The following is a 13,184-nucleotide window of genomic DNA, read 5'->3' as shown; positions in this document are numbered from 1 at the left end:
ATAGCTGGAACAGTCAGAGCTTCTTAGCGAGCATGTGAGCAATCTCCTGGATAATCAAAAATTGAAATGTGACTTCCAGCAGGCATGATCTTGCAATTGCAACTGTAACTGCTCAATACCTTTTTGGACTTTGAATGTACTAAATGGTTCAATTTATAAATACATAAGACTAATGGTAACCTTATGAGAAGCCAACTGGTCTGGTAAGAATGATAAGCAAGCTGCAAAACAAAAATGCACTTTGTCATTTGAAAATGAAAATTGAAAGAATCGGACAATCGGCATAAACCATAAAAAGCACCTACATTTCTTCTTCCTCTGAATTTATATCAATCAGTTGCTTTCTTTTAATGAACAGACACAAATCACAGCAAAATTGACCCTAGGGTAACAACAGTGCATGAAATAACAACAAGGAACATTGAGCACCATAAGGTAATCTTGCCCATTATTACAAATTGTACTCCGTGTGACCTATGCCTGGAACTATTGTCGGGATAAAACACATAAATTATCTATGTAATACTATGGGTACTCAACATATTGTTTCCCAAAGATATCGGGACTTCTCGGTTTTCTCTTTCTCTTGACTCATCCAAACAAAGTATATTAATCCAGAAAGATATCTAGAGCATATAATATCACATAGCAGGATTAGAGGACCCATAATATAAGTAGAATGTACACAAATATGATGCTTAAAAAATAAAGCATAAGACATATGATTTATGTGCAAATCCAAAAAAACAAAAACTGAGGGATACATAGAGATTTTCTTTTCATAAATATGCAAGGGCATCTGTACATGGGTACCTCAAACAACCTAGTCCATCCGTCCTTGAAAGATTTTACTTCCAACTTTGTTGGAAAGTCAAACATTTTTATGTTTGACCATATTTATACAATAATACACCAACATTTATGTCATAAAATTAGTAGCATTGGATTCATGATAAAAAATATTTTCATCATATATACGTATTTGGTTTCACAAATATTGATATATTTTTGCATAAACTCGGTCAAACTTTGAGATAGTTTGACCCTTCAACAAAGTTGGAAGTACACTCTTTCAAGGACAGAGGGGGTAAACTGGAGTTCACAACCCTTCCAAACCCAAATGTTCCTTTCTACGTATCCCTCCCTATCTTAAAAAAGACCACACCATACCATCAGATTGAGAAACTTGGTTAAGATAAGTCCTTAAATTCTTTACTTGATATGAACATGATGGAATCTTGATTTAAATCCATTATTGGTTACATCTTATCTTAAAATATATTTTTTCCTCAAATATGTTAATTGGATATAGATAAACCATAGCAAGTTATGATTAAACTAAACTGAAGCTTAGAAAGAGCCTAGATGGGGATGTTGTGGGAACCAACTCATCCTTTGTCGTGTCGCTGGTGGCGGGTGTTCAATTTTGGCACAAACCAAGTGAAATAAGGCGTGAATAATTTGTCTGATTTTAAGGGCAAAGGGTAAAGATTTACCGGATACCATACTAAACATTTAACACTCTGGTGCACCAACTTGAACTATTTTGTTTACTTGTTCCATAACTATTCATTTTCGATAGACATCATTTATCGTTAAACTGAATGCACACAATGACATCATGACTGCTATCTTCTGTAAGCAAATTTGGAGCCAGTTTGGTTGTAACGACCTCACATCTTTCAGACTGCATTCCAAAAGAAATAACTCAACATAGTGTACTTTATCTTTCGAGGATCCTTCCGAAGCAACTAAAGATTTGCAATGGTTGGGTGTTGGTATTGTGAGGTGGCACAAATGAACTTTTCGGAAGTGTGTGGGTACTATGAGATGACACAAATGAACTCCAGTTCGTGGCTGTCGTCGAGGAGAAGGGCCACGTGTGTGACACCGTGATGTGCCCGCCGACGCGTATACTACGCGTCAGCGCCGAGCACCTAGGCCACCGCCAGGTATACTGGGGTCACGCTGGGTGAGATCGACATTGGGAACCGTTGACTGGCAGCACCATCCACTACTTGATGTGGACCCAAGTCACTGGTCGTGGATCGGGTGGCTAAGAAGGTGGTGAAGGATAGGTGTATGCTACCAATGCTCCTGGGTAACGCGTGACACTGACGGTGTGGTCTGCAGCGAGCCCGTTTGTGTGTGTGTGGACTGCGGCGGTGTGGAGGTGGTTGGAAAGTCAAAGAAAAGGTTTCTAGATGGGAGGACTTTCGAGAGATAAAGCAAAGCGGTGAGTGGACATGCCTCTTTTGTTTGGTTTGGTTGGCTGGCTCTAGAGTTCATATAAGATTTAGCCAGAACATGATCTAAAACATTAGACTGTCTACGAATATGCTTGAAAACCACAAAAGAGGTCACTCGAAGAATATGCTTGAAAACCACAAAAGAGGTCACTGGCTTAAGTGCTAGTTTTTTCTCTTTTAGAAACATCGACACTTTATTAATCAGGCAAAAAAATTACAAAGAGTCTCCGTGGTACAATCTAGGGTAGAATGAAAAACACAAAGACCACTAGAGTTCATACAAGATTTAGCGAGAACATGAGCTAAAACATTAGATTGCCGACGAATATGCTTGAAAACCACAAAAGAGATGCCCGATGCAGCATGCTTGATATCGGCCACCACCGAGCCCACCACCGAAGCGATCACGAACTAAAGAGTTCACTCTCTGCGCCAAGGACAAACCATCGGAGGCAAAGATCATAGAACTGTACTAAGTACTTGTTGGGGTAGAGGTGGTCGCGTTCACCCACCCAGGCCCTTGGTACTTGGGGTTTTCCCTATGTGTGCGACGAGGCCCGTCGTGTGCCGATGGCTCCAGTCACACTGGGAGGTGGGCCGGCATGTCAGGGGTGCTCACAGGTTTGATGACGTATGCGAAGTATATTTGTTTCTTACTATCAGGTAGCTGCGGGTAGTGGGCATGCACTCATCTTGAGCAGTTTGGCAATGCGGTTTACTATGCAGCTGCACGGCTAACCAGAGATGAGTAAGCGTGCAATGACCTACAAGTACTGCAATCAGTTTTATTTCCGCATAGCACGTGCAGCAGCTTCATAAGGATCGGGAAAAACAAACGTGAGCTGAATTCAAAAGAAGAGGGCAACCCATGATCAATAGAATATCCGCGTTGGTTATAAAATGTGTCTTGCTTCATCACACAGCGCTAAAGTCAGTGTTTAAGAATCTTTTTTCAGGAAAAGGCATTCGCACCATCTTTTTTTTCTTGAGGAAGCATTCCCAGCATCCCAAAGAAAACAAAATTGCAATGAAACCGGGCCCTGGTTGAATCAGAAGCTATTTATGCAGTTGCAAATAGCAGCAGGTCTAGTGCATGCACACTTCTCACCAACTGCCAGCAGGTTAGTGCGATTTGACATTCAGTAGTAACCTTCTAAATATCGAGCTCAGAACGTCAAAAACTCAGCATAAACACATATATGCAGAAACATAACATCGAAAAATCCATGCTTGACACAACATGGACGGTAATCAAACCCACCAGCAGATGCGCTCGCAATATATTGCAAACAAGATCAATTCACAAGCGAGCCCAGCGCATTGTAAGTACTGATTTACAGAAGCAAGCCAGTGTGCCTTGAACCTGGACGGTAATCAAACCCACCTGTAGATGCACTCGCAATATATTGCAAACAAGATCAATTCACAAGCGAGCCCAGCGCATTGTAAGTACTGATTTACAGAAGCAAGCCAGTGTGCCTTCAATCTTCATGCCAGAATGTTTATCAGCAGAGAACGACAATAGGAAATTTGTAGCATGGCCATCAGCAGCCCGTTTCTTCATCTCCAGCTACCAAAACGAAACCCGCGGAGCAAGTAATAGCATCATCAGTCAAAGAAACTTTGTAGCTTTCATTCATGGAAAGCTGGTGGAGGTGTTCTCATAAGTTTTGTATGACTCAAACAGTAATCATTAGCTTCACAATGGTGGAAATTGTGCCGAAAGCTCCAAAGAACATTATCTCTAGAACTTAAAATACGTCTAGATACATCCATTAATGTGACTAGTAATTCTGGATGGAGGGAGTATTTGGTAACACTAGTCTGAGTAGAGGCCGAAAGAACAGTGGGCATGTGAGGGACCCATGGAGTTGGAACATCTAGATAGCTCGTAGCCATGCTTCAAGAAATGTACAAGCTAGCTAGTCACTGACCAATCAAATTTGATCAAATCCATGCAGTACTCAAGCAAGGAGCCACGCATCATTTGATATTTCCTTTAACCCAAAATAACTGCATTTTCTTTACTCTGCAGGGCATCAAGGAGTAATTTCACCACTACTTTGATAACGCTGGTAAAAATATACTCCCTCCGTTCCAAATTAAGTGTCGCTTTGTACTAAATCAGTGACACTTAATTTGGAACGAAGGACATGTTAGGGATGGAAACATTTTTTTATCATACTAGCCATGCCATTTTGATCCTTAGACCAATATTCGTCCATGGTGGTCCAAATTGAAGAAACTAGACCGCGCACAAAGCATAGCTGCATTAAGTTTGTACCAGCTAAATTATATTAGTGGCTAATGACCAGTTATATATAAAACTACAACATCTACAAGCAAAACAAAATATGGAGGTATAAGATTCAACAAGAGACTTTAAAGACGCACTCTTCAAGTATCGTGACAATTTTTAGTTCACTGGGTATGAGAAGGAATATGAAGTGACAATCCTGTAGTTCCGCATATATAAAGGAAATTTGAAAACAAATGCTCATGTATTTTTAGCTCTCAATTACTCCTACTTGTTTAGACAGGACATCTTGCAAATCACAGTATATGACTTGATAGAGCTATAGCCACAGTAAAAAAAAGGTGATGCAACAATGAGGAAAGCTGTACAAGTAAAATGGAAATATATCCCTGAAGCACAGTAAAGAATTAGTAGTTCTTTTGCTACTACTTAGCATGACAATCTCTGAGCAGGCATGAAGATGTGCATTGGTCACTGGAGGGGCTGGAGGGAGAAGAGTCCACACCACAAAAGACACTTGGGGGGTACAACGGACTAAGGAGGAGGTAAACCAAAAGGAAAGACACTGGATGCAAGGGAGGGCAAACAGAAGAGCACATCCAATGGATAGGGGCATAGGGTGCATAACATCAGTAGATAAAACAAGCAAAATGGTATTAGTGATGAAATCCGTTTTTAAGATGCGATTTTGATTTTGATATAAAGTATACAGGTCCAGGTGGCAAAACTTGAAGAAACTAAACTGCCCACAAAGCATAGCTACAGACATGTTGGACTTCGGACCAGCTGAACTATGTGTAGCTAATGGTCAATTATATCTATACATGCATGACGCAAATTTAGAGGACAACCAGTGACATCCTGGAAAATGTTTAACCAAACAGCTTAACACTAGAATAATTGTCCATAAACTACAATAACTGCAAGCAAAATGATAGACAACATTACAAGATTCGATGAAGCTGTACTCTACAACTATTGTGACAAACTGACAACCATTAGCTCACCGGGTATCACAATGATCAAACATAAGAAGCAATGTGAAACGTCATAGCTATAAGACGATAAAATGGTCAAGAATTGTTATGATCAATTACTTGCGTAGATGGGACCAGCATGCAAGTTACACTGTGACTTTATAGTCTAACCACATAATAAAGTTAAAAGGCAACGTAGTAACGAGTAAATGCTAACAAAAATATATCATCGAAGCACAGTAAAGTGCAAGGAGTTCATTTGCTACCACTTAGCATGATACTACTCTCATCTCTGAGCAGGCAAGAGCATATGCACAAATAGTGAATGGGGAAGGCTCATATTTAACCAAACCACAAGTCATTGGAGGAGTGATAGGGAGAAGAACCCGCACTACCAGAAGGAATTGCAGGAGTACCAAGGAGGGGGTAAACTAACAGCAAGGTAGCTGGAACAAGAAGGCAAGCAAAAAAAAGCACATCCATTAGAGAGAGAGGGCGGTAAAACATTGACAAATAAAAGAGATGGAGGTTGGGTGAATGCATGAGCAAGAGAACAGAGAGGTATTGTGGAAGGGATGAGGAAGCAGGGCCTACAATAAAGATTCAAGATACAACCTACCATCAAAACATAAGACATGCCTATGTGGGGAACAGGTAAGAAATTTGGTACTTGAGAAATTGCAGTAAAAAGATAGCAGTGCATTTCTTGAAGGAACATATCCAATACCTCAGCAAACATGCAGAAAACAAGCTTACCTGCTCAACCAGTAGATCATATATCTAACGGACAATCATCTTAAGCATTTTGTGGAACATCAGCTGCATCCAGCCCACCACGAATACCTGTCTTTTTGCAAGCATCAGAAGTCAAACAACCAAAATGCCATTCAAAAAAGCCAAATAGATACGAGGACGCATCTACGAGATATTTACAAATACTCATAGTTCCAGTTTTGATACAACACTAGGGATAGACAGGGAAAAAATAAGCCACACCTAGCTTCAAAGTTAAAGAATAGTCTGAAAACAGTATAAACTAATGAATATCATAAAAATGAAAAACAAGCACTCAGACTATTTAGCTGGCCAGAAGAGATAAGTTATCCAGAATTATTAAGCTTATTCCATGCCATATCAGGATAAAAATATAATCAAACTAATCCTATCAAAAAAGTGATCATAACTATTCAGATTTACTCCTTTCGTTTCTAAATATAAGCCCTTTTACATATTTTAATACAAACTACGTACAGATGTATGTGAACATGAATGTAATGTCAGTGAAAATACGTACTCCCCCAAACTTAGCCTTTTGGCCTAGCTTGGTAATCACCACCCATGGCCTGAATAATAGTCAGAGTGATAGCTTGTGGAGGCTCTCAGTGCGGCCTCCTCAACCCGACGGGTAGCCACTACCGCCGCGTTGTACTCACGTGCCTCTCTCTCATAGATGTAGAAATCTCTAAAATGTCTTATATTTAGGAACGGACAGAGTAGATCTTGAAATAAATTTAGCCTGAAAATGAAATGATTTATTAGTTTTGCCAGGTACAGATGGAGCAACATACTATCCTAGAAGTGATACAATGAACAATTATTCGTAAATATTAAATAAACTCATCATGTTTTACGATGAGTAGCAAGATTAGCAGAGATAATAATATTGGATGAAAGAAATAGAACTAGTTCCAGGCATCCAAATATACCTATTGAGCAGACTATTTTACAATTCAGTTTGCTTAAGCTATTTTTTCATGCTGTCTTCAACTACAACAATAATAAATAATATCTTGAGAAGAACTGCACTGTAGGTATGCACTAAAAAGGCAATAGTGAAATTCCGCTCAAATCAGAAAGAATTTGCCAATTTTGGTGTCCATTATCTTATTCTATGGTTATTCATATAATGAACTGGCAAATAAAGTTTGCTAGTGGTGACATGAACGAGATAGTTCAGTGAGGATGATCACAATAATATGATAATATTAATTATTAAAAGAAGAGCACTACATATTTCTTGACAGTGCAGATACTATACATTGATGGCATCCCATCGTCTGGGTATGGAAGCCAAACTGATGATATAAAAAAGCATACCAATAAATCCTAGCAACAAAAGTGATCCTAAGTCATGGCTACTCAGATTTACATTATGTTTAAATAGATTTAGCATTAATGATGAAACTGACTCAATTTATAAGTTTTCCTTGGTACGTACACAACAACATATGGACTTGGTACTCACAGGACTCTGCTACAATTGATAAAATGAACACTTGCTTGTAAATTTCCACCAAATATGGCATTATGGATTTAACATTATTAGCATGATCAGCATAGATAACAATGTCGGGTGAAGTGAATATAACTTACTTTAAGCTTCCAAATGTACCCATGGAGCTATTTATTTGAAATTTCAGTTGCTTCAAGCTAGTTATTCATGTAGTTGCTTTCAACATGAGAAAAATCTACACTGCAGCAGTGCACCAGCACTATGAATATGTCAATAGACAGACAACAGTGAACTTCAGTTCAATAATTACAGATTTTTTTGCAAATATTGGTGTTCACTGTGTTTGACAAAGCTGTGACAATTGAAAACCATTCTCCTAGGTACAGAAGGAGAGCCGGTGACATAAAAAACATAAGGCACTATCTACCAGTAACAAATGTGATACCAGATCATCCACATAACATAAAAAACCACCATGCAAACAATGGAACAGAAACACTACAGAAAAAGTCCATGTTTCAGAGTGACAGAACATGAAAAGATTACTCTTACCTATAGTGCAGACACTTTCTAATGCAAGGTATTGAGAGTCTACATTGGGAAATCTCCTAACCTCCAATGACTCAAGCTAGACCGTGTAGAGGTAGGAAGGTATAGGTAGGACCACCATATGATTATACTTAGCAACACCTTTTATAGATATGTGCCCCACGCCCTTCTATGGATTCAGGGAGAGAAGATTGTGCAGTCTGATAGTTTTTCCCAGCACCCATGAAGAATCACCATCGTGCTCGCTGTTTCTCTTCCATAAGCGTGCGTTGCAGCCTGACAACGTGAGTAAACCAAGTCCACCACCCTTTTGTATTATAACAGAGATCTCATGCTCTTTGGTGTAGTTCAGGTTTGCTGGGAAACGTGTCACAGTCAGGCTCTGCCTCTCCATGTCAAACTCAAGGATACTGCTTGAGCGACGAAGGCGGCTGAAAGCCTCGGTTAGGCGTGTCGGCTTGTTGGAGTTATAGAAGCCAGTAAAGGGAATTTTCAACTAGCAGGGAGTGCATCATCGAAAAACCCATGGCAGGAGGACCGCCCATAAAAGCTCTTATATGTAATATACACACTTTTGAATACATGATATCGACAGCCTACTTTCTGAAATTTATTTACCTCCAATGGGTGTACATGTTTTCTTAAGTCACCAAATTCAGTTTCGCCTATTGCCGCACTGCTCTTAATATATATAATTTTTTGTACTAAAATCTATACTTACTACAATACTGTGTTAAGGAGTATAGTTTTTCATTACTTGCTTGACATACTTTTTTTGAACACACTTGTTTGACATACTTAACAAAAAAATAAGTTAAATATAGTTCTATTATTTATTCATTATATATTTGTAATATACATCATTGAAAAAAAACTAATGTGTTGCGCTAAATTCAAATTCTACTTTGTAAAAAAAATATTTTGTTTCGATACTTGTGTAAATTATATAGTTTATACATATGTATGGGTTCTGTTGGTATCCTTTAAACATATGGTTTAAAATATATTGTAATAGAAGTTGTACTATATGATTAGGAAAACATATCTATAGAAAATTCTAGAGTAAAAATTTAATCCGATGTGAGGGACTGTTCCAGATATACTGGTTTTGGAAGAACTAATGTATAAATTTAAAATATATTTATTAAACCATATGTTATGGATTACACAATATACAAATTTAACCATGTCTATAAGTACGCTATGCTCCCTAATTTCTGAGGCCTCACAATCAATTGAGGTCTCAAATTTGAAACTGGATCATCCGATTTTGACCCGGTCGACAATTTATCAAAAAGCTCTCTCATTCATTTCTTCTAATTCACTATGCTCCCAATTTTGGAGTTTTTCATTCAATTGAGGTATTCAATTTCGATTCAGTTCAAGATTTTGACCGGGTCAATGATTTTTAAAATGAATTAGGAGCAACGGCCTATAAGAACATATCAATCCCGCACGCCCTCTCACCACCTAGAAAAAGAAGCATCAACATGTGATATTGTAGCACCAAAATAGTACATGTAGACATCGATGCAGAAAATTTCTCCACATAAGTACGAGTTGATTAGCAGATAACACGGAATAACACCTCGAAAAGCCAATGAAAACACCATATTATAAATATAATGAAAAACACACTCCATCATCTCGGCCACTTGCCAAACAAAATACTCCCTTAGTTCCAGAATATAAGGTGTGTTTGTTTTTTAAAAAGTCAAATTTATTTAACTTTTACCAAGTTCAGAGCCAAAAAATATTGACATCCACAAATCTAAATAAATAAAATACTATGAAAATTAAGTTCATCATGAATCTAATGATACCATTTTGATACTATGGGTATTAATATATTTCTCTTTAAATTTGGTCAAACATAAAGAAGTTTGACTTCTAAAAAAATAATACACATTATATTTTGAAACAAAAGGAGTAAAAACATTAGGAGAACTCAACAACACAAATGACGCAGGAAAGCGCGCTCAACACTTCTAGTATTTATTAAACCACATGGTTTAACGATGTACATGTATACTCTTCTTTTAAAAGAAGAAATAATGCACCCATGTCGTCATCTAGCTCCGTCCATGGATGTAGATAGGAGGACCAGGCCATTATACTCAGCAAATCCTTCTATGAACATGTGCTCCGCGTCCTTCTGTGGATTCAGGGAGAGAATATTGTGCAATTCGATAGTTCTTTCCAGCACCCATGTAGTATCACCATCGTGCTCTCTATTCCTCTTCCATAAGTGTTCGTTGCAGCTTGACAACGTGAATAAATCAAGTCCACCACCCCTTTCTGTTATTGCAGAGATCTCATGGTCTTTGGTGTGATGCAGATCTGTTGGCACACATTCCATGGTTAGGCTCTGCCTCTCCACGTCAAACTCAAGGATACTGCTTGGACAAGGAGAGCGGCTGAAAGCCTCGGTTAGACTCGTCGGCTTATCAGAGAGAAGCCAGTAAAGGGAATTCTCAACCAGCAGGCATGCATCTTCGAAAAACCCATGGCAGGAGGTCCGCCCATAAAATCCTTGGGTGGAAGAAATGTTGAGACGAGATTACTCCACTGGCTTGTCTCCAACGAGTAGACGCAGGTGATTGCTCGTGAACCCTCAACGACCACTAGGACCACCTTGAAGTGGTCGCCGACTCTCACATCGCGAAGCACCACTCCATTGACCCATGCTGACAGACTCTGTGCTGGAGGGGGGTGAAGATAGGGTCCCACACCAGGAACTGGTACTCATGGCCGAGGAACATGAGTACGAGGCCATGGCGGCAGCTGAGCACTTGGTCGACTTCCTTGCCCTTCATGGAGAAGCGCTTGGTGGGGATGCGATTGGGGACACAGAGTACATGCATTTTTAACAAAATGTACTGAACAAACAAAGACAACAACCTTTGCTCAAAGTAAATAATTAAGAAAACAATTGTGCCTCCCATGTAATAATCGTTGATATCACCCTAGCTTGCCGCTCTAGGCTTCGACGATTACGAGTTCTACAATGTCTGCCTTGAAAACAAGAGATGTGAGACTACTTATTATCACTTTCCTAACATGAAAGGATGTGCACGGCATTCCAACAACAAATAATGAGAAATTAACTTTATATGCCACTGTAAAGTCATGCCATTACATACACCATACACTTTCAAATGGATCTAGTACTACTATATCCAGGAAGCTTCTTGAACTGCAACGACTTGAGATGGATCATGACGATGCCGATTATTGTGTACAGGAACATTGCATTATTATTATTTTGAAATGGTCACCGGGGCGGGGGGAGGGGGGGGGAGGCTCCCCACCTGAATATATTTCAAAGTGGCCTTAATGCCATGAGATTAATCCAGTTTATAAGAAAAACCGGATAGAAAACCTAGACAATTTGACCCCGTTTATGAGGGAAACCGGGCCAAAAACCATACAAGAGAGGGTAAAAGAAGAGAAACCAAAACAAAATACGCACAAGACAAGGCACGCCTAGCTAGCAAACCGAAGGACATCACCACGAGAGGCACAAGTAGACGACAAGGAGTAGTCGAGGGGTCACAATACCAAGACTTGACAAGTAGCCTAACGCACCACACTGGCGTGCATACCGAGCACCACGGCGCAACAGAGGAGCATCCACATAAACGAGTGACTAGCACGAACCTTGACTGGGAACTCCGCCATGGAGAATCGGGAACAATTAGCAAGTTGGGGAGGAAACTTGCGGCATCATTGAGCAAAGATGAACCGAGACAACGCCAAGAGCACGAAGCTCGCCGCACCACAACGGCAGCCATGGAGGTCCTGAGCATGCACAGTAACAGGGGCGACACGGACGAACACCACCACATACGAACACATATCACCGTTGACCCATCCGGCCGCACCACCACCACCAATCCCTCCAGCGACACCCACACGTCAACCAAGCAGACCCCAAGATGATGCCTTCAAGAAGGGTCACGACGTCGGTTGCGCCGCCATCATCCGCACCAGGAGGACCTGGGCCAGGGGTTTCCCCCGGGGTCTCAACTACCATCTTCATCTGACCAAGCAAGGAGAGCCTTGAACGTTGGCCGTCTGGTCGCCACCCAACGACACCCCAAAGAGGGGAGAGGTGTCATACGGGAACGAGGTGGTCCAGAGAGGATCACACCCTGCTAACCTGGCTTCTGATGGGAGAATCGAACCACTCCGGGGTCCGATGACGAGGAGGAAACAACCTGACGACGACGCCTCCAAGGAGGTTAGCGGTGCCCACGGGCGTCGCCGTCGCTGGCTCCCGATGGAGCATGGCTTTCGCCACAGTTGATCCAACAACCACTCAACCGAGGCTGAGTGTGTTGAGTTGCGCACGAACATAACCTCTAGTAGCCACATCCCACCTGCCGCGTAGAGCTGATCCTCCCGAGACGTGCCGCCACCATGCCATCGAGCAGCAGCCACCGGAGGTCCGAGCTGGACGTCAGCAAGGCCATGGCGTGAGACATGGTTGACCCGAGCCAGAGAAACGCCAGATCTGAGTGGCGCCTGTCTTGGCAGACCGTCACACAGCAGGACCAGAAGCAGCCGAGCGGATCCACAACATCCGCCGCGGACGACCAAAGACCAGATCCAGGTGGATCCAGCCCGCCCGCGCTGCAACAGGGTAGTCACGGATCAAATCCGGGTCATCTGCTGCGCCGCTCCACCACCCCAACGCCGCGCTTGAGCGGCCAAGCCACGGCACGGTCCAATGGTATAGAGCTAGCCCATAAAAGAGAATCCATGGCATGGCTATTCACTCAATCAAAAGAGAAGGTCATAATCTGGAAACTATTCCAACACAGAAGGGTTCTGCGCTAGGAATCACTAAACTAGACGAGCACTTCTCAAGTGCCAGCTAGGAAACTGTCTGTACTGTAAACCAACCTTGTCCCCAC

General features: G+C 41.1%; 2 pseudogenes; both read right to left on the bottom strand.

Annotated features, from left to right (window-relative positions):
• Window positions 1-6,279: 6,279 nt before the first annotated feature.
• On the bottom strand, window positions 6,280-8,884 carry LOC147963662 (uncharacterized; annotated as a pseudogene).
• Window positions 8,885-10,333: 1,449 nt separating this feature from the next.
• Window positions 10,334-12,740, bottom strand: LOC147963661 (uncharacterized; annotated as a pseudogene).
• Window positions 12,741-13,184: the final 444 nt, after the last annotated feature.

This window comes from Triticum urartu, chromosome 6A (genome assembly GCF_056163025.1).
Source record: "Triticum urartu cultivar PI428250 chromosome 6A, HENAU_Tu73, whole genome shotgun sequence".
Lineage (NCBI taxonomy): Eukaryota > Viridiplantae > Streptophyta > Magnoliopsida > Poales > Poaceae > Triticum > Triticum urartu.
This window is presented reverse-complemented; position numbering and strand designations above follow the sequence as displayed.